The sequence below is a fragment of the Cornus florida genome, unplaced genomic scaffold (assembly GCF_030987335.1).
Source record: "Cornus florida cultivar Cherokee Brave unplaced genomic scaffold, ASM3098733v1 CherokeeBrave_3.0.0_Hap2_Chr09, whole genome shotgun sequence".
Lineage (NCBI taxonomy): Eukaryota > Viridiplantae > Streptophyta > Magnoliopsida > Cornales > Cornaceae > Cornus > Cornus florida.
Window position 1 is genome coordinate 25,643,124 of NW_026775579.1, and position 23,194 is coordinate 25,666,317.

Below are 23,194 nucleotides of genomic sequence, written 5' to 3' on the forward strand. Positions count from 1 at the left end.
AAACATTTAATCATTTAATTTATAATTAATTACAATTAATCAAATACATCATTTAAGCGCACAATCTAATTAAACAAATAATACAAATAACACCTAGACAAAATACAAATAACACATAGATAAGTAGTCAATTAATCAAGTAACACTTAATTCAATTAAACACATAAACAATTAGTCAAATAATCAATTAAACAATTAAAAAAATACAATAAAAATAAATAAATAAATACCGAGACTATCCTTTTAAAATTACTATCCTTTTAAAATTAGGGGTATTACAGATATTACAAAATGCAAGAAATAAATTGCCACCACGCGGGTCGACGATTTAACTAAGTAAAGGGAGTTAGAATAGCTCACAAAGGGTGCTTTAGCAACTTCAAAATATTTTTAACTTTTGTGTTTGCAATTTTTTTATTTTTAGCTTTTTATACTTTACTTAGCTTAGCTTGCTTCTTTGCTTTGAAGTTCCTTTGTTTCACTTTCGTTGGCTCTAAGTACCTAACTAATCAAGAACAAACATAATAAGTAAACAAAATAAAATAAAGTAAAAACAAGATCAAAAGAGTACTAATTCCTAATTAATCCCAAAATACGGCGTTGCTAATCCCCGGCAATGGCGCCAAAACTTGGTGGTGCCAACAACCAAAGCACGATGTGTGATGAAATGTGGTCAAGTTTGAATTTGTAAAATGCCTCTACCATTACTAACTACTACTAACGTAGCAAGAGTGAGTAGGGATTGTCCCAAGGGAAAAGGCAAGGTATTTCGGAATCAATGTTGGATTAGTAAGTCGAATGATCAAAAGAGATGTTTGTCGGTTGAATTATACTATAATTTAAGCTAAAAAAATGCAATGTAAAACAACTAAACAAATGAGGTATATAGAATTAGAGAAGATTCTTGAGACATAGAGTTCACCACTAAGCATCGCCTTCCTAGACATTCAATATTTGATAGATTAGGGGGATTATGTGTTATAAAGGAAAGTGTGTGCCATTAATTGAAATATTAAACATAGATGGCCAAGTAAACATACATTGTCTAATCAATCTAGTGAATAGGACAACATATTAAATTAAGCCCTTAATCCTTCCATAAGCCCACAACTAATGTACACTCAAGAAATTAGAGAAATATACTACTTGTACTCATAAGCATGGAACATCAAACAACAAGAATGGATTATCCACCTATCTAGGAAATTAAAGCAATTACACTACAACTATGCTAATGACATGAAAATTAAACTAATTAAACTAAGGAGGTGGCACAATCCATCAAGAAATAAGTATGAACCATCAAATAAACCACAAGAGTAATCAATTAAGCACCATGCCTTAACCATCACTAGATTCATAATATCAACACATATAGACATGCATCAATGTCACAAAATCTAGAAAAAAAACACATGAACATTCATTATAGCATACATAGACATATGGATAGAATTAAATGATCAATTAGAAGTATTAAACTACACAAATCATGTAGAAATAAGATTTATATAAATATGAGCTCAAAACAAGAATTACAACACTAATCCCCATTAATTATAAAACATCAAAGTCTAGGAGGCATAGTTAGGCTATCTCTAGCCCCAAGAGAATGGTTTAGCCACTCATTGATGTTGTCATCCAACCCTCAAGGGCTATCTTCATGGTTGAATTCATCTTCCTCCCTTAGTGTTCTTGGTAGAAACCCTAGATGAGTGGAAGAACTTTCCCAAAATGTATGTTTTTCTCTCTAATCTCTAGCCAATTTTCTCTTTAACTAACCAACCTCTTACTAAAAATGGCCAAATTCCTTATACAGGTAGTTCAAATGTCACACCCAATGGTCAGACCTCGTGCAATAGGACCTCCAAATGATTGCACTACAAGCACACCTTCAATTCGACTTGAAATCTGTTTTACACGTAATTTGAGGCAGTTCAATTGATCACATGGTTGCTCTGATTGATTGAAGTATTGTAGCGCACTTTTTGGATAAGGACAAAGGTTGAGATATTTTTGGGAAAATGACAAAAATGGTTGGTGAGGATAAGATCAAAAGGTTCGATCGATCGAATGAAAGGTTTGATCGATCGAATAGGAAATTTTCAGATAAGGACAAAGGGCTCGATCCATCATTATAGGAATGGAATGATCACAATGTGATCTATCATAGCTTGGTCCGATCGATCGAAGAGGAATTTTTCACCACTTTGCTTCCACTTTGCTCCTTTTTTCTACTAGACTTTAAATTGCTTCTTTTAATGATCTAATTCAGCTAAATTAACTTATTTTGGGGACAAGTGCCTGAAAAGGAGAATAACATGAAATTAGACTAAAATGAAAAAATAAGATAGAATAAGGTCCTAGAACGTTCAAGATTAAGGGGTTTAAATGCGCACTTTTCAGCGCTTATCATTACACTACTTATTCTCAGGTAGTTAACACAACTTTACAGCATTGTCTAACTATGAGAGAGTATAAATAGTTCAGGGAATGGCAACAATAACAAGCGCAATGATAAGGGAAAATTCCAGGGACAATAACCTTGGAAGAAGTACAAGGGTAACTCAGATATGTAGAGGGATGGGGTTCCTATTCAGAGACAGTAGAATAGGGCACCACAGGCAGGACAGGGTTAGCTACAGGGCAACCAATAGAGAAGGCAGTTTGATCCTTTCAAGGGTCGTTACTATGTTTGTGGAGAGCTTGGGCATGTAGCTAAATAGTGTCCCAAGTCTAGACAGGGACAACCTGTGTAGCAGGGACAGAAACCACCATTACCTTTACCTACTCCACATATTCCACGCATTCAGGGAAAGATATTCCCGGCTTTACTAGCACCGCTGCTGCCACAGGGGTAGGCACCGTATCAGTTGCATTATGGCAGGGTGTACAATGCCATGCCACAGGATGCTCAGTCCCCTCAGGCTATTGAGGGTATATTTCTATTTCATTGTAGATTTGGTCGTACTTTATTTGATATGGGCACTACACATTCTTTTATATCTCATTCTTTTGTTGGTTTGTCTGGGATGATGACATAGTTATGCGAGAAACCTTATAGTATGCCTACACCTTTAGGTGTTAGTACCAATTTGCATGAGATTTGTGGGCATGTGACTATAGATATTGGTAGACTTAGATTTCTATGGAATTTATTGGTCTTGAACATGCATTATTATGATGTGATACTTGGGATGAATTGGTTATCACACTACCATGCCCAGGTTAATTTTCACGATAAATCTATCGCATTCGCTATACCAGGTTAGGATATATATCTTATCACTACGCCATGTTCTAATTGGGGGGGGGGGGTTCTAGCACATACTTGTTTTACGTTGAGGAGGAGATTATTGTATCACTAGATAGTATATCAGTCGTATGGGAGTTTCAGGATGTATTCCAAGAGATTCCATGGTTTCCACTGAGTCGAGAGATAGACTTTGTGATTAACTTAGCTCCAGGCACTACACTTATTGCTAAGGCACCATATAGGATGGCACTGATGGAAATGCGAGAACTGAAAGATCAGATTCAGTAACTACTTAGTCAGGATTTCATTCGTAGGAGTACTTTACCATGGGGAGTGCCAGTTCTATTTGTGAAGAAGAAGGATAGTTCACTTCACCTATGTATAGATTACAAGGAGTTGAACAAGGTTACTATTCGTAACACGTATCATTTGCCCAGGATCGATGACCTATTTGATCAGTTGAATGGAGATACTTATTTCTCCAAGTGATTTGCATTCACGAGTTAGGGAGCAAGATGTTCCTAAGACATCATCTCTCACTAGATATGGATCTTATGAATTCTGTGTCATGCCTTTTGGGTTAACTAATGTACTAGCTGTCCTTATGGACTTGATGAACAAGGTCTTTAGGACTTACTTAGATCAGTTTGTCATTATATTCATTTATGACATTCTGGTTTATTCTAAGTCAGGGAAGGATCATGCCAGACATCTTCGCGCGGTATTGCAGACGCTTCGTGAACACTAATTGTATGCTAAGTTTGAGAAGTGTGACTTTTGGCAGCAAGAGGTGAAGTTTCTAGGCAATGTGGTGTCAAAGAAGGGAATATCAGTAGATCCAGCTAAGGTCTCAGCGGTTCTGGAGTGGGGACAGCCTACCTTACCTTCAGAGATTCGTAATTTTTTGGGATTAGCAGGATATTATCCCAGATTCATTCAAGGGTTCTCGAAGATAGCGGGACCACTCACTCATCTAACTAAGAAGGGTGTACCATTTGTATAGGATGAACACTATCAGAAAGCTTTTGATGAGTTGAAAAACAAGTTGACTTCTGTTCCTATCCCAACTACTCCATAAAGCGAGATAAAGTATCTTGTCTATACAGATACTTCATTACAGGTTTTAGAATGTGTTTTGATGCAGAAGGAACGACTAGTATTATATAGGTCACGTAAGTTTAAGCCTCATGAACTTAACTGTCCGACTCACAACTTGGAGTTAACAACTGTGGTCTTTACTTTACGCATTTGGAGGCATTATCTGTTGGGAGAGTCCTTCAGGCTATTTAGTGACCACAAGAGTCTACAATATTTGTTCACACAAAAGGAGCTAAATATGAGACCGTGTAGGTGGTCGGAGTTTGTTTTGGGAAAATTTATGTAAATATATATATGTCACATATATATTTAGTAGAATGCTCTACAAACTTATATTTAGAGAAACTTAAATTAAATATAATATATATTTTTATCATGAAAATCATTTTCTCAAAATATATATATAAATTAAATTAGATTAAATATCACAGGATTTACCATGCAACTAAAAGCATATGATCATATATAATGTATATGCATGTACCTAAATGGTGATTGATGAAATTTAAGTATGATTCTTACCTTTGAAGTTCATACTTTAGAATATCACATCTTAGCCCTTTGAAGTTGATTTTCGAACTAATCCGCCATTTGTAGAATAACTTGAACAGTTTTGCCCTTTTGTAGAAGTTCTTGGACTACTCAGTCCTTTGTAGTAAAGCGTTGCACTGTTTTTCTCTTCTAAGTAGTTCTTTGACTGATTTGCCATTTGAAGAAGATCTTGGACTGATTTAGTCATCTTCGAGTAATCTTGTCATGACACTCAAATTATTTACCTATTTTATGTGACGACCCCGGTTTTAGGCCAGCGTGTCCTATGATGAACCGTAAGGATGATCCAATAACGGATCCGAATGCGAAAGCGAAAACAGAAAACAAGACTCTAAGAAGTCAAAGTGACCTTCCATGAAGTCGTGGAACTCAACAAGAACTGATACGGAAGCAAAAGATCGAAAATATGACAAATAAGGCCCCAGGGGCAAAATAGTCATTTCTAAAAACTATAGATTCGGGTGCCACCGAGCACACCGCTGGAAAAACAATGAAGAACTAATCAAGATGGACTCAAGAATTGCATGATTCGGAGTCCAGACGAAAGAGAAACGGCATGACGAAGAAAAACGAGCACTTAAAGCAAAAAGGGTAAATTGGTAATTATCCAGGAAGAAACGGGTGCAACCGAGCACACCGTTGGAAAGACAGCGAAAAATTAGTCAAGTTTAAAAAAAAAAATTCACTTGAATCGGAGTCCGGACGAAAGAGAAAAGTCCAAAAGAAGAATTGACGTCGCGGCGGCCCGACGAGGGGCCATGGCGCACATGGCGCCCATGCGCGAGCCCACCGGCGTGCATGCCGATGCCCAAAGACATGGCTGGTGGCAGCCCTTGGCTGCTGCTACATTTTTTTTTGATCTGCTCAGAACTGAGGCTTGAAACGGAGGTCAAGACGAGTTTTTCTGGAAAAATACGAAGAAGAAACCCCCCCTAAAATTGAGTTTTCTACCCGACACCGTGAACGGAATCGAAAAAACTCACTGTGAAATTCCCAAAATGCCCCTAGATCATAACTGAACAAGAGGGTCATAAAGCTGCTAAATGAAAACTGGAAGCTGAAACTTCACGAGGGATTTCCGGTACCAAGACAACATTTTCTGGAAAAACACGAAGAAGAAACCCCCCCTAAAATCATGTTTTCTAAGTGACCATGTCGAAAGAAGAAAATAAAACTGATGTGAAAGTCCATAATGCCCCTAGATCAGAATATGCAAAAAAAATGCGAAATGAATTCACAAGAGGCTCAAAACACAAACGATGAGGTTTTGCCCGAAAACAACTATGCACGCAAACGTAACTTACCTATTTAGATGCGCTACAAAGGTCCATGGCTTAAAAATATAGCCGATGCAAAATCCGACCCCCCAACGAGCAAAAAGGCAAAAATGGACTTGGAATGGAAAACATGGAATCCAAAAATGCAAAACGGGATCAAATGACCGTTTGGCCCTTGGCCACAATTCATACAAGATTAATAAGACCCTATAAAAGAATGAAAATGGAATTCCCACACCCGATGCAACCGTGGTGAAGCAATGGCTTGCGATTTTTCAAGATTTTCACAATATTTCATGAAGTTAAAAAGTACATAGAACACAATATAATGGTCATTGGCCTCCGGCCTCATCTCATACATATCAAATACATTGAAAGAAGTATACTTAAGTACACATTACATACATGGAATCAAATATACATATTTTGACATATAAGTCTACAAAATGACATTTCATACTAACATTTGCATGAAATGGAAACTTGAAAGCTATACGACATCCAAGGAATGCTAGGTGTCACGAACCAAATCTTCATACCTGAAATATTCCCCAGTATCGTAGGGGTGAGTAACATAAAGCTACTTGTAGGAGATGAGCATGCATCGACCTAGCATTTTACAAATTTATCACCTTAAGGTGAAACATGTTAAAGGGGCTCATGCCACCTAACGTCTATGTCCAAGTGAGATTCGGGGAGCATCATAAGCTACCTTAGAGTCTAAGCAACAAGAATCATAATATACATACGTGTATGAAATGAATCATGGTTGGGATAATCCAAAGAACACGACAAGAAGAATGCTTGAGCATAGATTAACATGAATTACATTTTCAATACAATTGAACTAGGTCTAGAGTAATCCATACAACATGACAAAAGCATATTTGAATACAAGTTAACAAGAATCACATTATCCATGCAATTCAACAACAAAAGAGCATGTTATACAATGCAACAAGGTTTAAGTTCTCCAAGCCATCAACTTAGAATCTAAAGCACAAAATAACAGTAGGGGTTCATACCACCTAACGTCTGTGTTATAAATGAATCAATAGGATCAATCCTAAGCTTTTCAATATCAATGCAATTTAACCAACATTGGAACTTCCAATACAACGCATAAAGCACAATTTCGCAAAGTTAACATCCTGTAACTTAAAATAGAACGACAAATAAGAAACAACAAGTTACAACATCATCTAGTTATCAACTTAAAAATGAAATGCGAAATCAAACAAAATGGATGCTCGAACGTCACGCCGGATCAGATCGACAACATAGTTACTTTAGGGTTACTAGCCCATGGGTAACCTCCCTATGTGCACACTAAACTATATATAGAGGGACTATCTCCCGTACTAGAACCACGTCCTAGCCATAGTCAAACAACGACATCCCCGAGTTTTCAAAATCAACAAGTTGTGCAACAACGCATATATCAACAGGAATATACAAGATAATCAACTATCTACTAAGCACAACCAAATTTGGAAACCTATACAATACATGCTCTAAATCCATAACTAATATGATATGATGAATGTCGAATCTTCAGTGTGCGATTCATTACACGCTATGCATGAAAGATGTTAAACACGAAGTGTACAAATCATTACACAAGGCAACAATATATTCAATAAGGAAAACATATTATCACGAATACAAACATAGCAACTATGTTATCCAATGTTCAAAACATAACCAAATGAATATACAACAAGTCCAAGTCCATGATTTGAATATAGAAACCACTTCTAAAACACAACTAGATCATGGAGCAAATTGAAAGAATTTAAATAGATAAACACAATTAAATTCTCTAAATTCCGATTTAATTCCAAATAACCTCAATTTAATATATGTTAAGGGACGTGGCATGATCATCACCTATATCCATTCTAAAACTCACTTAGGTTGTTGGAACAACAAAGTAGAACTTTGATTAAATCATGCTAATTTAAATCCCAAGGTTCTAAAACAACTTCTAATAGTCCCAAATTAATATATGCTAGTAACAAGTCATGATCAATACAATTATCAAGTTAAAAACTTAATTAAGCTAAGGGGACCATTAAATAGATTTTAATTAATTTTTTTAATTAAAATCCCTAAATTTTCAAACTTAACCAAATGTTCTCCATTTAACATATCTTAGAGAACATGCTAAGGACTAATGAAATATCACATTACAAGTTTATTTCATTCAATTTACGACCATGTGAATTAAACTTTCACTAAAGTTAAATATAAAATAAAAGTTGCAATTCTAATGCAATTAATCCCAATTTTATATACGTGAACAACTATACCTAAGCTTAATTTTCTAGCATGCCACAATTCAATTCCAAGTTGTATATCACCATGAGGATTAAATCTTAAACATGGAATTTAATTAAACAAAAGGTTTAAAAACCTAACCGAATATGCTAAATCAAATATATGTGAAGCTATATGGCATGTATATCAAGAATATCAAGTCGGAATTTAAATAGAGTGAATAGTGCACTCGGGGCAAATTAATTAATCAAATTAATTACTAATTACTAATCTTCAAAACACCTCCAATTACTTTCAAATTCAACTATGTTGAAGAGCATGCTAAGGCCTAATATAATATGCTAACACATATTAATTTCAAGTTAGTTAAGGCCATGTGAATTAATCTTTCACCTAAGATAAATATTAAATAAAATCTTTAATACTTATTCAAATGTTCCAATTTTAATACACAACAATGAGCATATCAAGGGATAATATAAAATCATGCTACACGTTTAAACCAAGTCATGAGCAACCGAAAAAATTAGATCCCGTACAAGAAAAATAAATAATAAAATCTCTAGATTTTATATTTAATCATGCAAACAAGTATTATAAGCATCACAAGCATGCTATATAATAAGAATTTAAACCTAGAACATCCCCTACCTCAATTTGAGATGAAAATCTCAAATGCCATCAAAATGGAACGGCTCCGAATCCGACGAAACTACTAGGTTTTGTCGGGGACAACGCCGTGAACATAACCCCCATGAAAGCCCCATCAAAATCATAACTTGACCTCAAAACCAAACTCAAGAAATGGTCAAAACTGAATTCTAATAAGGGGGAAAGGTAGAGCACGGCGAGGGGAATAACAAACATTAAGACCGAAGACTTTCCATCAAGGAAAAGTGAACCAAAAGAGGAGAGAGAAGATGGAAGCACCCCTTGGGCTGCCATGGAAGCTCCAGGTCTTGCATGAAGAGGGGAGAAGATGAAAAATGAAATATCTCACCCCCCTTTTATAGAAATTTCAAAAAGTGTCCCGAACGGGCCCCTCCGGGTCCGAAAAAGTAAAATTTGAGCATACACGCTCAAATGGCAAAACTTTGTGAACGAAAAGGATTCAAAATGATAAAATATGAACAACGAAAGAAATGGCATCGAAAACTGAGTCCCGAACAGAAAGTTATGCCCAAACAAGTTTGGCGAAAACCGGGGCCAGAAACCCTGAAACTGGAAAATATCGACCAGGAGGAAATTCCAAGAGTACACAACTCGACAAAATGTGAAAATGAATCTCGTACGAGGATCCAAGCTCAAAACAAGACATTTTGCAATAACTTTCATTAATTGCACAATGGCCCCTCCAAAAAGTAAAAATTACACTTATGGCCCAGAATGAAAATATCTTCCAAAAATATTTTCTTAAAAACCCCTGAAATAAAATATCTTCAAAAGATATTTACGAAAAACACCCAAAGAAAAGAAAATAATTTCAAAGAACTTTACATCCATGCCCCTATGGACACCGGGAGCAACCAGAGTACTTTCTTGAAAAAGTAAAGATACGTATTTCGTGAAAACCACTCAAGATGAAGGCACGTGAAGTCAAAAACCAACTCCGAGCATGAGAAGTGAGGTTGTGCCAAAAACTGACAAACGGAGATAAGACAGAATAGGGAAAAGGACGAAATAACGCATAGTGTCGAAAAACGAAAAATGTGAAAATGACTCGGTTCTCAAAGGAAGTTGTCAATCCACGAAAAAGAGTCTTAGGAACCAATTCCGAGCACTCGAGATGACACTAAGCGACACGAAACAGAGCTCAGAAAAGAAAATTAAACGAAAAAAATTCATTTATAAAATTTCAGGAAAAAGGAAAGGAAGGCAAATGACCGGGTCGTTACATTTTATTTCTATCTCACTCACTAAAATATATAATCATTAAATTACATAGAGTGAGTTTTGTACCATGAAATTTGTCAATCACAATATTAGAATTAAAAAATTCCTAACATATTTAAGAACTGAATTACTGAAATTCAATAAAAAGAAATCTAAATAGAGAATGAAATGTATAATGTTAAAAAAAAAAAAATTATTTATTTAATTCAATAAAAGGAAATTTAATTAGAGGAGAAATACTAATAATAATAATATACTAGTAGGAAATATTGAAATTCAATAAAAGAAAACCTAATTACAGAAAGAAATATATAATTTATTTCAATAAATACATAACAGTAATTTTATATCAAAATATACCAATAAAATCCTAAAATAAGAATTCTATATACAAAACTATTTTTATATTTAATTTTTATAATTTATTTTAAATTTTTATAAAGTTATTTATTTCAATAAATAATATATTTTTAATTTTTTATAATATTATTTATATATAATTTGCAAAATTATTCTTATATATATATTTTTGATCCTTTACAAATTTTCTACTTTAATATATATACACAAACTTCCGCTAACGTGCATTACGCGCCTGTGCGTGTGCGTGTGGGTATGACGACCTTGGTTTTTAGGCCAGCGTATCCTGTGATGAACTGAAGATTTGACCTGATAACGGATCTAGATGCGGAAGCAAGAAACAAGACTCTAAGAAGTCAAAGTGACCTTCCATGAGGTCGTGCAACTCAATGAGAACGGACGCGGAAGCAAAAGATCAGAAAAATAACAATTAAGCCCCCAGGGGCAAAATGGTCATTTTTGAAATTATGGATTCGGGTGCCACCGAGCTCACCGCTGGAAAGACAACGAAAAACTAATAAAGGTGGACTCAAGAATCACATGATTCGAGGTCCGGTTGAAGAAGATATGAAACTCTATAGTTTTATAAAATCAAACTTTTGGGTTTTTGAATCAATGCGGCAAGGGTACTTTACATGGGTTGAAATGGTCCTTTCAGACCAAACAAAATGCAACCGAGCATACCATTAGATAGACCGGGAAAAATTAATGAATCTAGACTCAAGAATCACTTGATTCGAAGTCCGGACGAAGAAGATATGAAACGTCAAAGTTTCAAAAAAACCAACTTTTGGGTTTAAAAACAGTGCGGCATGGGTATTTGACAAGGGGTAAAATGGTAATTATCCAGGAAGATCCGGGTGCAGCCAGAGTACTTTCTTGCAAAAGTAAAGATATGTATTTCGAGGAAACCACTTAAGATGAAGGCACGTGAAGTCAAAAACCAACTCCGAGCATGAGAAGTGAGGTTGTGCCAAAAACTGACAAATAGAGATAAGACAGAATAGGGAAAAGGACGAAATAGCGCATAATGTCCGAAAGTGAAAATGCAGAAATGACTCGGTCCTCAAAGGAAGTTGTCAATTCACATGAAAGAGTCTCAGAAACCAATTCCGAGCACTCGAGATGACACTAAGTGACACGAAACAGAGCTCAGAAAAGAAAATTAAACGAAAAAAAATTATCCGTAAAATTTCAGGAAAAAAGAAAGGAAGGCAAATGACCGAATCATTACAACCTATCCTCCTTAAAGGAATTTCGTCCCCGAAATTCAGAACACACTGGAAAAGAACAGAGCAGGGACCGAACAAAAGGTCAAATGAAAGACAGCTCATAAAGCACTGAAGAACAAGTACAGAAGTCTCAAGATCCACTAAAGGAACGTGAAACCATGAACTGAGACAACACCTCACACGAATCGACACGTTAACTCAATGTTAACTACCGAGAGAATCCCAAGACAACGAAACGTCAAATGCAGTGAAAAAAGATAGTGACATGGTAGTACGAACAGCAATCAGAACCCGCCCACACTTACTTATCAGTAAGGTAGCATGACAGTATAAGGCACTAATTCGTAACATGCTCCAGAAGGGAACTTTTCAATACAAATGATATCAATGTCGAAAATAATCATTACCAAAGGCACTACGGAAACCAGGCATCTGCAAGAGTTGGGGTAACTAATTCCAAAACTCTGACAACAATGACACTGGCACCATTACGCTTAAGGCCTTAGATCTAGAAGCCACGAAGGAAAAGGAAATGAAACGGTGCCTCCCTGGCCCACGTCTCACTCCACCAGACAAGAACTACGATTCTACACTCACATGAGCGTTACTCGCATCGATTGATAGAACAGACAAGAAGGTTCCCTACATGGGTCCTTACGGAATGAATTTCTCCTATCCAAGGAAGAAACTCGTGAAACAAGAATGCATCCAAGGGATACGACAGATGCTAAGAGACAATGTCAAAACCAGACATAAAAGTAAATAGCTAGCATGCAACATAACAATGGACTATCTACTCAAGGTGCCACATAAGCAAACAGACATGTTATCAAGAGCATGTATACACATAAAGTATGCTTAACAAATAATAGATGTCTCAAAACACCTAAGCATGTGAACATGTTATTATACAAGACATGTTATCAAATAAGGCATGTTATCAAGATATAAATGACACATCAAAGCAAAACAACGTGAGCATGATATGCACCCAAAACCCGTCGTCCAAGGTATTCGAACCCGGATGCTCTGATACCACCTGTGACGACCTTGGTTTTTAGGCCAGCGTGTCCTGTGATGAATCGAAGATTGACCCGATAACGGATCCAGATGCGGAAGCAAGAAACAAGACTCTAAGAAGTCAAAGTGACCTTCCATGAGATTGTGCAACTCAATGAGAACTGACGCGGAAGCAAAAGATAAAAAAAATAACAATTAAGCCCCCAGGGGCAAAATGGTCATTTCTGAAACTATGGATTCGGGTGCCACCGAGCTCACCGCTGGAAAGACAACGAAAAACTAATGAAGGTGGACTCAAGAATCACATGATTCGGGGTCCGGTTGAAGAAGATATGAAACTCTATAGTTTCATAAAATCAAACTTTTGGGTTTTTAAAATCAATGCGGCAAGGGTACTTTACATGGGTTGAAATGGTCCTGTCAGACCAAACAAAATGCAACCGAGCATACAATTAGATAGATCGGGAAAAATTAATAAATCTAGACTCAAGAATCACTTGATTCGAAGTCCGGACGAAGAAGATATGAAACGTCAAAGTTTCAAAAAAACCAACTTTTGGGTTTAAAAACAGTGTGGCATAGGTATTTGACAAGGGGTAAAATGGTAATTATTCAGGAAGATCCGGGTGCAACCAGAGTACTTTCTTGCAAAAGTAAAGATACGTATTTTGAGGAAACCACTCAAGATGAAGGTACGTGAAGTCAAAAACCAACTCCGAGCATGAGAAGTGAGGTTGTGCCAAAAACTGACAAACGGAGATAAGACAGAATAGGGAAAAGGACGAAATAACGCATAGTGTCCGAAAGTGAAAATGCAGAAATGACTCGGTCCTCAAAGGAAGTTGTCAATTCACATAAAAGAGTCTCAGAAACCAATTCCGAGCACTCGAGATGACACTAAGTGACACGAAACAAAGCTCAGAAAAGAAAATTAAACGAAAAAAAATTATCCGTAAAATTTCAGGAAAAAGGAAAGGAATGCAAATGACCGGGTCGTTACAGTGCGTGTGTATAGTTTGTCTCACATTCAATACTAAACGGTAAGTGATATAAGCATACATAAATGGATCAACCCAGTATTAGAATTGTCAATGGATCGGATTTTGATCTGAATCTGAGCCAATAATTTGAATATAGATTGGAACATTCACTCTGACAATCTGTTAGCTAAAAAAAATGGATATGAATTATGGTCGATCAATTCCAATTAATAATTCGATCCAAAATAATATAATATATAATAATGCTATAAATATATTATATAGTACTATAATATATAATATTTACATTTTATTAATTAAAATATTATTTATCATTAGTTTTTTCTTATCCTTTTCTCTATTTTGTCTCTCTTTATTTTTTTCTCTAATAAAAAATAAAATACCTAATTTTTTTTTACTTTTTTTGTTTATACTTTATTTTTCTTCTTTTGGCTTTCTTTTTTTCCAATTGTTGTTTACTAATCTGTTTTGATATTAAATTTGTTTTGTCAAAATGTTAGCATCATTTTCGTATCGGGTCAACGGCTTGAATATCCAATTAATAAAAATTAAATATGAATCAGTTCTCAATAATTTGTTGAATTATCAAATCAAAATATTACTCTTATTATATATTGAGGATTTGATCTGAATTGATCCCATTTGTTTACAGACCTATTATAACATTTGGGTACTTGCTAATTTACTTAAAAATTTAAACTATTAGATAATGTTATATACACTCTCATTTAAACCATTTTCACTTTTTATTCAGATTCAATATGAGACAAATACCCATTGTAACATTCTTTCCCACTTTTTATTCGTTGCGGTCGGGTCTCCTAGCCTACCCGGGTGGCTCACCCGGACGCCTTTTAGGCCCAGTACTTTGCGTGGCACCAAATCAAGAACTGAGTCTGATTTTGATACCAACTGTAACGAGTGACGCTTACCCATTTATCCAAAAACTTAAAATATCAAGTAATACTACGTACCCATCCTTATATCCCTTTCACCTGTTGCATACAAATACTCTTATAAAACCTATCAATCATAAGTTGCACTTGTTGCTAGATTGATTTAAGCATTTCCTGGTGCACCACCGATTACAGGTCATGGAGGAATTCACTCATGTATATACATACACAATACACAATTGTACATGTATAGATACACATACACATGCAATCACAAAAATGAAATATATATATGTTTATATACACACAATTACACATACATACACATACATCATGAAAAGGTCGATTCTTGTGACACATATTTACCCTGCATGGCTTATGTGTGTGCCCGCGGGCGCGTTTTCGGGTTATTAAAGAGTTCTTAAAATTACATATCCGTCCTTATCAATCTTCATAATACACAAACCTAAAATTACATATACCTCCTTAACAATTTTCATAATACACAAACCATCAACCAATGTTGATTATGAATTAAAGTACTTGTTATTATTATTTTTATCATTAAACAACTGATGACAGACAAAAACATGATGACACGTGTCATTTTTGAATTTTAAATGTAAGAGAAAAAGTTAAGGTTTTAATTTTATCAGAAAAAGGTTAGGTTTTAATTTTATCTTTAACTATTTTAAATTTAAAAAAGATATGTCTCAATGTCTCATCCTATCATTGTATCATACCACTAGTTTTGAGTAGAAAATAGAATGATATTTACTTTATGTCAATGGATAGATTCAAAATAAGATAATCGTTTAATTTGTCCATTGAACCAAAAATTTGAATAAATAAAAATATAAGTGCTTAATAAATTATTTATATAATAGAAATTGTATTCGATCTCACATTCAAATATGAAACGGGGATCAATACATGCATATATTTATCAACTTATTAGTATATTGCAAGTACTACTAAATTGATCAGTCTTTTTCAAATGTACAACTAATAACGGTGACTGGGGAGAGGTTAACTCATGTACAGATACATATACAATGAAAGACATATATATATATATATATATACACACACACAATGCATATGTAACATACAAGGCAAGGTCGGTTCTTGTGACACATATAGACCTGCATGTCATATATGGGCGCGCGCGCGTTTCCTGGTTAAAGCTTTCTTGTAGTCTAGCTCCGTCGGTCGGTCCTCAATTAGAGTTTTTAAAATTACATATACATCCTTAACAATTTTCCATAGTACACACAAACCAAAAACCTTTGTTATTAATTTATATTGCAATCATATAAATGTAAGGAGAAAATATTGATTACATACATATCATTTTAATACTCCAACAATTTTTTCTAGCTTAGATAATAATTGCACATATATAATTTTAAAATTTCATGAAAACTCATAACAATTTTTTTTTTTTTTTTAATCTTAATTCTTGCCTCCAAAACGGCCAGTTTAAGAAACCATTGATGTAGTACAATAATAGAATGATAGGTGTCATTTTCTAATTTTAAATATAAAAGAAAAGGTTAGGGTTTTAATTATATATCTATATATTTTAAATTCAAAAAAGATATGTCTGAGTCTCATCCTATTATTGTTCACTTAAACCATTCATATGATTAAAGGATCCATTGTGGGTTATGAGTGTTATTTCATTAAGAATGTATAACTATATTATATAAACATACAAATATGTAACATTGAAGAATAACATAGTGGTTGTCAATGTGGTATTAAATATTTGTTAATTAAAAATGCTTTGAATAATATACCAACACTTTGACAAATTTACAAATGTTATATTTGGGAGTATCGTGCTTTGGATTTAGAATTGAATGAAATTTAGATCAAAATTTATAATAGATTTTCTTCGATTCTAAATCTGAAACTCCGATTTAGTACCGCCAAACATAACAATAGTTATTTCTATAATTTTTCATAGACAAACTTAGTTCTTCATATGGTTACAAAGTGACATGGAACCAAATTTTTATTTCTTTAGCATAGCAAGTAATTAATTCATACACTTAAATTTATGCGCTAACTTGAACCTACCTTTCAAATGGAGAGATATTACTTGATTAATTCTTTGATGGTAAGTCAACTACATATTTTTGGTCAATCACAACTCAACACAAATAAATATGTTAATTTTATTCCGTGTTTTGTTTGAGCGTAAAATTATGATTGACGGTACCATGGTACCCCAAATTATGTAATAGTTTCTGGGTAAGTGGTATGGTACTTGTCAGCTCGTCTTACGTATCCTACTTTACCTTATGCTTTCCAAAGAAGAGGTGAGGAGTTGGAGTCTATGTGTTTAATTTCTTAACTTTTCAAAATAATAATAATAATAATAATACTAATAATAATAGTAGTAATAATAAAAATTGCAAGGGCATGATGGGTACTTAGATATATACAAGCACATTACTAATGGAAGAAGTTAAAAAGTTATAACTTCTAAAGAGCCTTGGGACAAATTTTGCGCACATCAGCCATGAGAGTTGCATTTGTGGGGGCCAACAAAACAATGGACCCATATATATATATATATATAGACTCTAGTGGTTTTAAGAAAATAGAGGAAATGTTGATGAAATTAGGTCACAGTTTTGCTTAGAGGGGTAGGATCTTTATGAGGAATGCCAAAAAAGGGTCATTGAATCAGATGTTCCAGATTCCTTCAGATCGTGCTGGTTTTGGCTCGTTTCAAAAGTTGTATGGGGATCTGAGGTTATATGGCTGCCTTTATTTCATTTTTCTCAAACCTACCTCATTTGTCACCACGCACCACAAGGTCCACGATAAGTATTTCCAATCTCCATATTAATTAAATCTCCAATGACATTCTAATTAAACCAAGAACTATGAAGAAAATAATAAAATTTATATTTCTACCCAAAAAAAGTAATCGGTTGTTTATTTTTTCATTCTTTATCACTTGCTCGAGAACATTTGTAGGTGTATGATGCGAAACATATCGTTGAAGATTTTGAAACTTGTTTGGATTGTTAAAATGTCAAATGAGCGAGCTGACCTAGTTTTTTTCCGGATGACTTCGACGACTCTGTTTTGACCTGAAAAGACCCTAATATAGTCAAAAACGGTGTAACTTACAAAAATTAGTAGCATCGTTGATGAGATAGGGCACTTTTAGGCCGAATTCAATTGTTTAAGGACCAAAAACTGCGTTTTTCTAATTTTAAATATTTCAAAATTTTCCTTAGAAGACTAATCAAATTCGTTAAAATAATAAAATTTATTCAACCTATATTTGACTAAGGAAAAACCATGTCTGTAAAAGCTCTGGATGATTAGAAAATTAATATATTAAATTATATTTAGGAATATTGAATCAGCCTCTTAAATATAAAAATTTTAAAAAATTATTCAATTAAAATATAAATTAAATTTTTTTCAGTTTCAAATTTAGACGTTGTTTTGGTAATCCAAATTGCTGTATAAGCAAAAATCATATTGTGAATTCTTTAAGTTATACTGGGGAAAAAAATAATATTTTGCCTTGTACTTAGGTGGGAAAAAACATTTTACTTTAGACTACGGTATCATTTTATTTCTGCGGATGATGAAGCTTCTAATTGAATTTTTGTAAGTCAAATTTAAGAATAAAAAAGAAGACTAGGTCAATTCTAAAAGCAGAAATATGATTTGTTTAATTAAATATAGAAGACAAAATCAATTTTTTTATCTTTTAATACTAGAATTAGACATAATCAAAGTCCAATCGCGTCTAACCTTATCTGACTCGAGCTGTGAATGACCCACAACGATGGATGAGTTGTCATGCAATAACAGTACTTTGTGCCATCATCCTCATGCGTGTAGCATATATATATATACACACATATATATGTGTCTATATAGCAATGCTATGTAGGGCAATTACGTCATTTTTGACAATATCTAAGTCACTATAGTGATAGTGTGGGCAATATTCATCATTGAAAATGATTTAGTTGATAAGATACCCATAAGCGCTGTAGTTTATAACACATCCATCATGCCAATTTTTTTTTTTTTTTTTCCTACTGCCGACTGTCAAACTAATTGCAATTTTTAATTTTCTAATTCACTTTGGATCTTGGAAAATACCATACTTCTATAAAAGAGCCGTAATATTTCTTAAAAAATGTGGTTTACACTTTGTTTACGTGCAAAGGCCAAGACAGTGTGTGCCGGGGCCACATGCCCCCTAACCCCGCATACTACTATATATAATTATTTTTAATTTATTTCTATATATATTCTTAAAAAAATAGAGTTAACATTTTATTTACGTACAAAGGTGGAGCCAGTATATGTCGGGGGCCACATGCCTTTGACCCACTGACTACTATAATTATTTTTAATTTATTTATATATATATGAATTTTTTCTATATAATGTCCCCCTAAACTCTTAATTTCTAAAATTATCAATTTCTAAAATTATTTTCTTCTTTTTCTTTTTTCTTTCCTTTTTACTCTTCAAATTCCTTTGATTTCTTTCTTAAAAAAAATTAAAATTTCTTTTCTTCAATCAAACCCTATTTTTTTTTTCTTTTTTTTTTTCCTACTTTGTAAAAATTTTCTTTTTATGCTTACGTATTACTATTATACATGTAGTACGTAATTTTTTTCAAGGAAATATACTAAAATATATTTTTGTTCTCATATTTCTTTTAGTACTCATTCACTTAGCATATTTCTTTTACACTAGGCACTGGATTGAAATCTTGACTCCTTACATGTTCATAAATTTAATTGTTTTATACATTTTCACACACTTGCCAATATTTTTGGGACCTACTTTTGCCTTTAAACTAGTTATGTGCATTACAAATGACACATTAATTAATTAATTTTGACAAAATTACTCTTATAAATGGTCAATATACCCTTTCTAATTGATTTATAAAAAAAAAGTCCTTAACAGATGATATTTCATGGAGTTTCTCCATTATTCATGGAGAACAATATTATAAACTGATTCAACATAGATAAATCTTATATATTAGTTGAAATAAATTGACTTTAATATATATTTTTTAGTTTTTCTTTGGTAAACGATATTTCCTAGAGTTTCTCTATAAAAAATAAAATAAAAAAATATCCTTATAAGCGCCAATTCTAATTGTAATATCAAAATTTCAAATATATTGTAGATATTTCATAAGGTTTCTCTATTATTCATATAGTCTATTTCTTAAAAAAAATAAAATAAAAATCACAATCGTCATGATCAAGGACAAGCAAAATTTTATAGTTCAGTGATCGAGGGAAGTAAGCAATTCCAATCTCTTTCAAGGCATTGTACATCGTGATTCGTGACCAAATCCACTTTTTGTGTTGATAAAAAATACCTTAATAAACAATTAGTAAATTAAAAAAAAATTAGGATTATATATACATTCTATATATATAAATATATATATTCTATATAGAAATTAGTTCCATTATTACTTTATTTATGTGTCCACTACTTTGTTATACTATTGTGGTCAGTTTAGTTATGATTTTTTTTTTTAAATAATTATTTTTTAAAAAATTCAATTTTCTTATTATGAGTATTTAAGTAAATTTGTTTTATCTCTTAATGACATTTAATTATAACAAGTTAATAAGTAGAGATTGTTTGTTGAAAAAAAAAAAAAAAAAAAAAAAAAAAAAAAAAAAAAAAAAAGGAGAAGAAGAAGAAGAAGTACTGTGCAACTTTTTTAAATTAGAGGGGAGTTTAATGTACCAAGGCCTTTGTATTTTAAGTTAATGTGCCAAGGTTTTTGTCTTTTAATATCGCATATTATTGCCAAGCTCTCGTTGAATGATATGGATGCGGACTTGGTGCTTCGGTTGTTGCCTACGTCGATCTTTAACCTTCTGGAGTTGGATGTGGTTGTTAGTGTCAATGTTTGTTAATGGTGTGTCTTTTGTTTTTTGTGGTGTCGTTGTCAAAAAAAATAAATAAATAAATAAAGAAGTTAAGATGGAATCATTTTTAATATAAAATTAAAAATAGATTAAAATTTTATAATAGCCTTACTAGAAAAGGTAGTATATAAAAGCATTATATTTATATACTATTTTTAAAAAATTAGCCTGTCAATTTATTTGTGTTGTAGGCTTGTAGCTTAGGGTTCCATTAGTATCACTCTTCATTTTTGGAGGTCAGATGTTGTGTGAACACACGTGGCTGCTAGTAATTGGCAGAGAACTTTATTGTGGAAATCTGGGCCGTCGCTTCAAAGGATTACAGTAATATGCGAATCCAGATCTTCCGTAATGACACTAATGCCCTCAAACAGAAACTCTAATTGCAATCATGGCATGATTGATTGTCGTTTTCTGATTTCCAATACAGTGACTTTATATGTGGCCGTGTTGTACGCTCACTACACTACGCTTCTTTTCATCGAAAGGGTAAAAACAGAAATTGGTGATGAAGCTATGACCCTTCAACGGTCATGATTGAGACACTTGAACTAACAAAAAGTGAGCATACTCCAACTGTCTAAATTTTTTTACACTAATTTAATCAAATGTATAAAACGTTTTAATTCAAGTTTAATCTAATTTAGTTTCTAATTTTGAGTTTCTAATATAGTTTGAATTTAGATTGGTTACTAGACTAATAATTTTATCTTTGAGATTAGGTTGTATTTAAATTGAAGGATAAAATTGTTGGTGATGGATTTGATTTGAAAAAGCAAAGACTTTGAGTTGAATTTTGAATTTAGATAAGTGACATAAGAATTTGATATATGTTTGGAAAAATAATATTTAAAATAATATAATTTCAGAAACTATGAACTCTACCATAATTTTTTTAAAATAATAATTCCATTACTAAAGTTAACGGAAATAACGGATTTTCATGTGGACTACTGAACGGTAGAGATTATTTCAGTTATTGATTAGGTAAATTCTCGCTAGACACAATGTATAAAAATTTAATACTATATACATTTCATATTAGTTGTCTACTTCAAAAATTTTGACTCACAATTTTTGTGAGTTAAAGTTATCGAAATAGACATTTTATATGGGATATATGTACTATATAAGTATATAAAAGAAATATGATTAAAAATTATTTCAAATGACTCAAAAACAAAAGGTGATAATGAGTCAAAGTTTTTGGACAACTAGAATGGGACGGAGATAATATATCATAAATGACTATCAAAGTTTTTGGACAACTAGAATGGGACGGAAATAATATATCATAAATGACTTGTAACTTAAAATACAAGTGACTTGTGATTATGCTAATCTCGAATTGACAATCTTGTATTACTTACATGTAATTGGAGTTGGTTTGTCCAACTCAAATCTAAGTTTAATCATGATAGATAATTTTTAATCCAAACATACTTCGAATTTTAAAATTGCTACCCAAACCTGTAACTAATGAGAATATGTTGGCCAGCTCATTTTGTAATGAGTTTGTATTCAAAAGGCAGCCAAGTTAGTAATTATACATATTTTTGTATTTTTGTGTGCGTGAGTGTGTATATATATATGTACATATACAACGCCCTCATAATAAATGTACTTATTAATTGCCATATTTTTCTACCGGATCTTAAATATCTCATTTACAAGAGATGTCTAATATAGTACTTTTCAATATAAAAACGATATCTTTTTGAACACACAAATAATATCGTTACAAAGAGAATACAACACAAGAAATACACACAATGTTTTAGTGTAAATACATACTTTTGTACAAACTTTGAGTTCAACTTGATAAAATAGTTGGTTAAGGATTTGAAAAAATAAAGACTTTGAGTTTAACTTTCCATTTAGATAAGCTTTACAAATTTTTTTGTAGAATTCAAATTGAGAATTAACATAAGAATTTAATACATGTTTCAAAAACTCCACCCATAGAAAAGTATTTATGACAATAAAATTTCAAAAATTATGAAATCTACCATAATCCTTTTAAAATTATAATTCCACTATTAAAATAAATAAAGAACTCTTTGCAGGATCTTCCGGTGGACTAATGCATGGTAAGAATTGACAATCTTGTACTAGTTTTATTTAGTTAAAATTGTTTCGTACTTCAGTCCAAGTCAGATAAAGTTTAATTTGAATTTTAAAAATGCTACCCAAACCTGTAAATAATGGGATTATGTTGGCCAGCTCATTTGGTAATGAGTCTGTTGTATTCAAAAGGTAGCCAGTTCAAACTTTTGTATTTTAGTATGTGTGTGTGTATATATATATATATATATATATATCTATATAACATATACAGATGCCCTCATAGTAAATGAACTTATTAATTA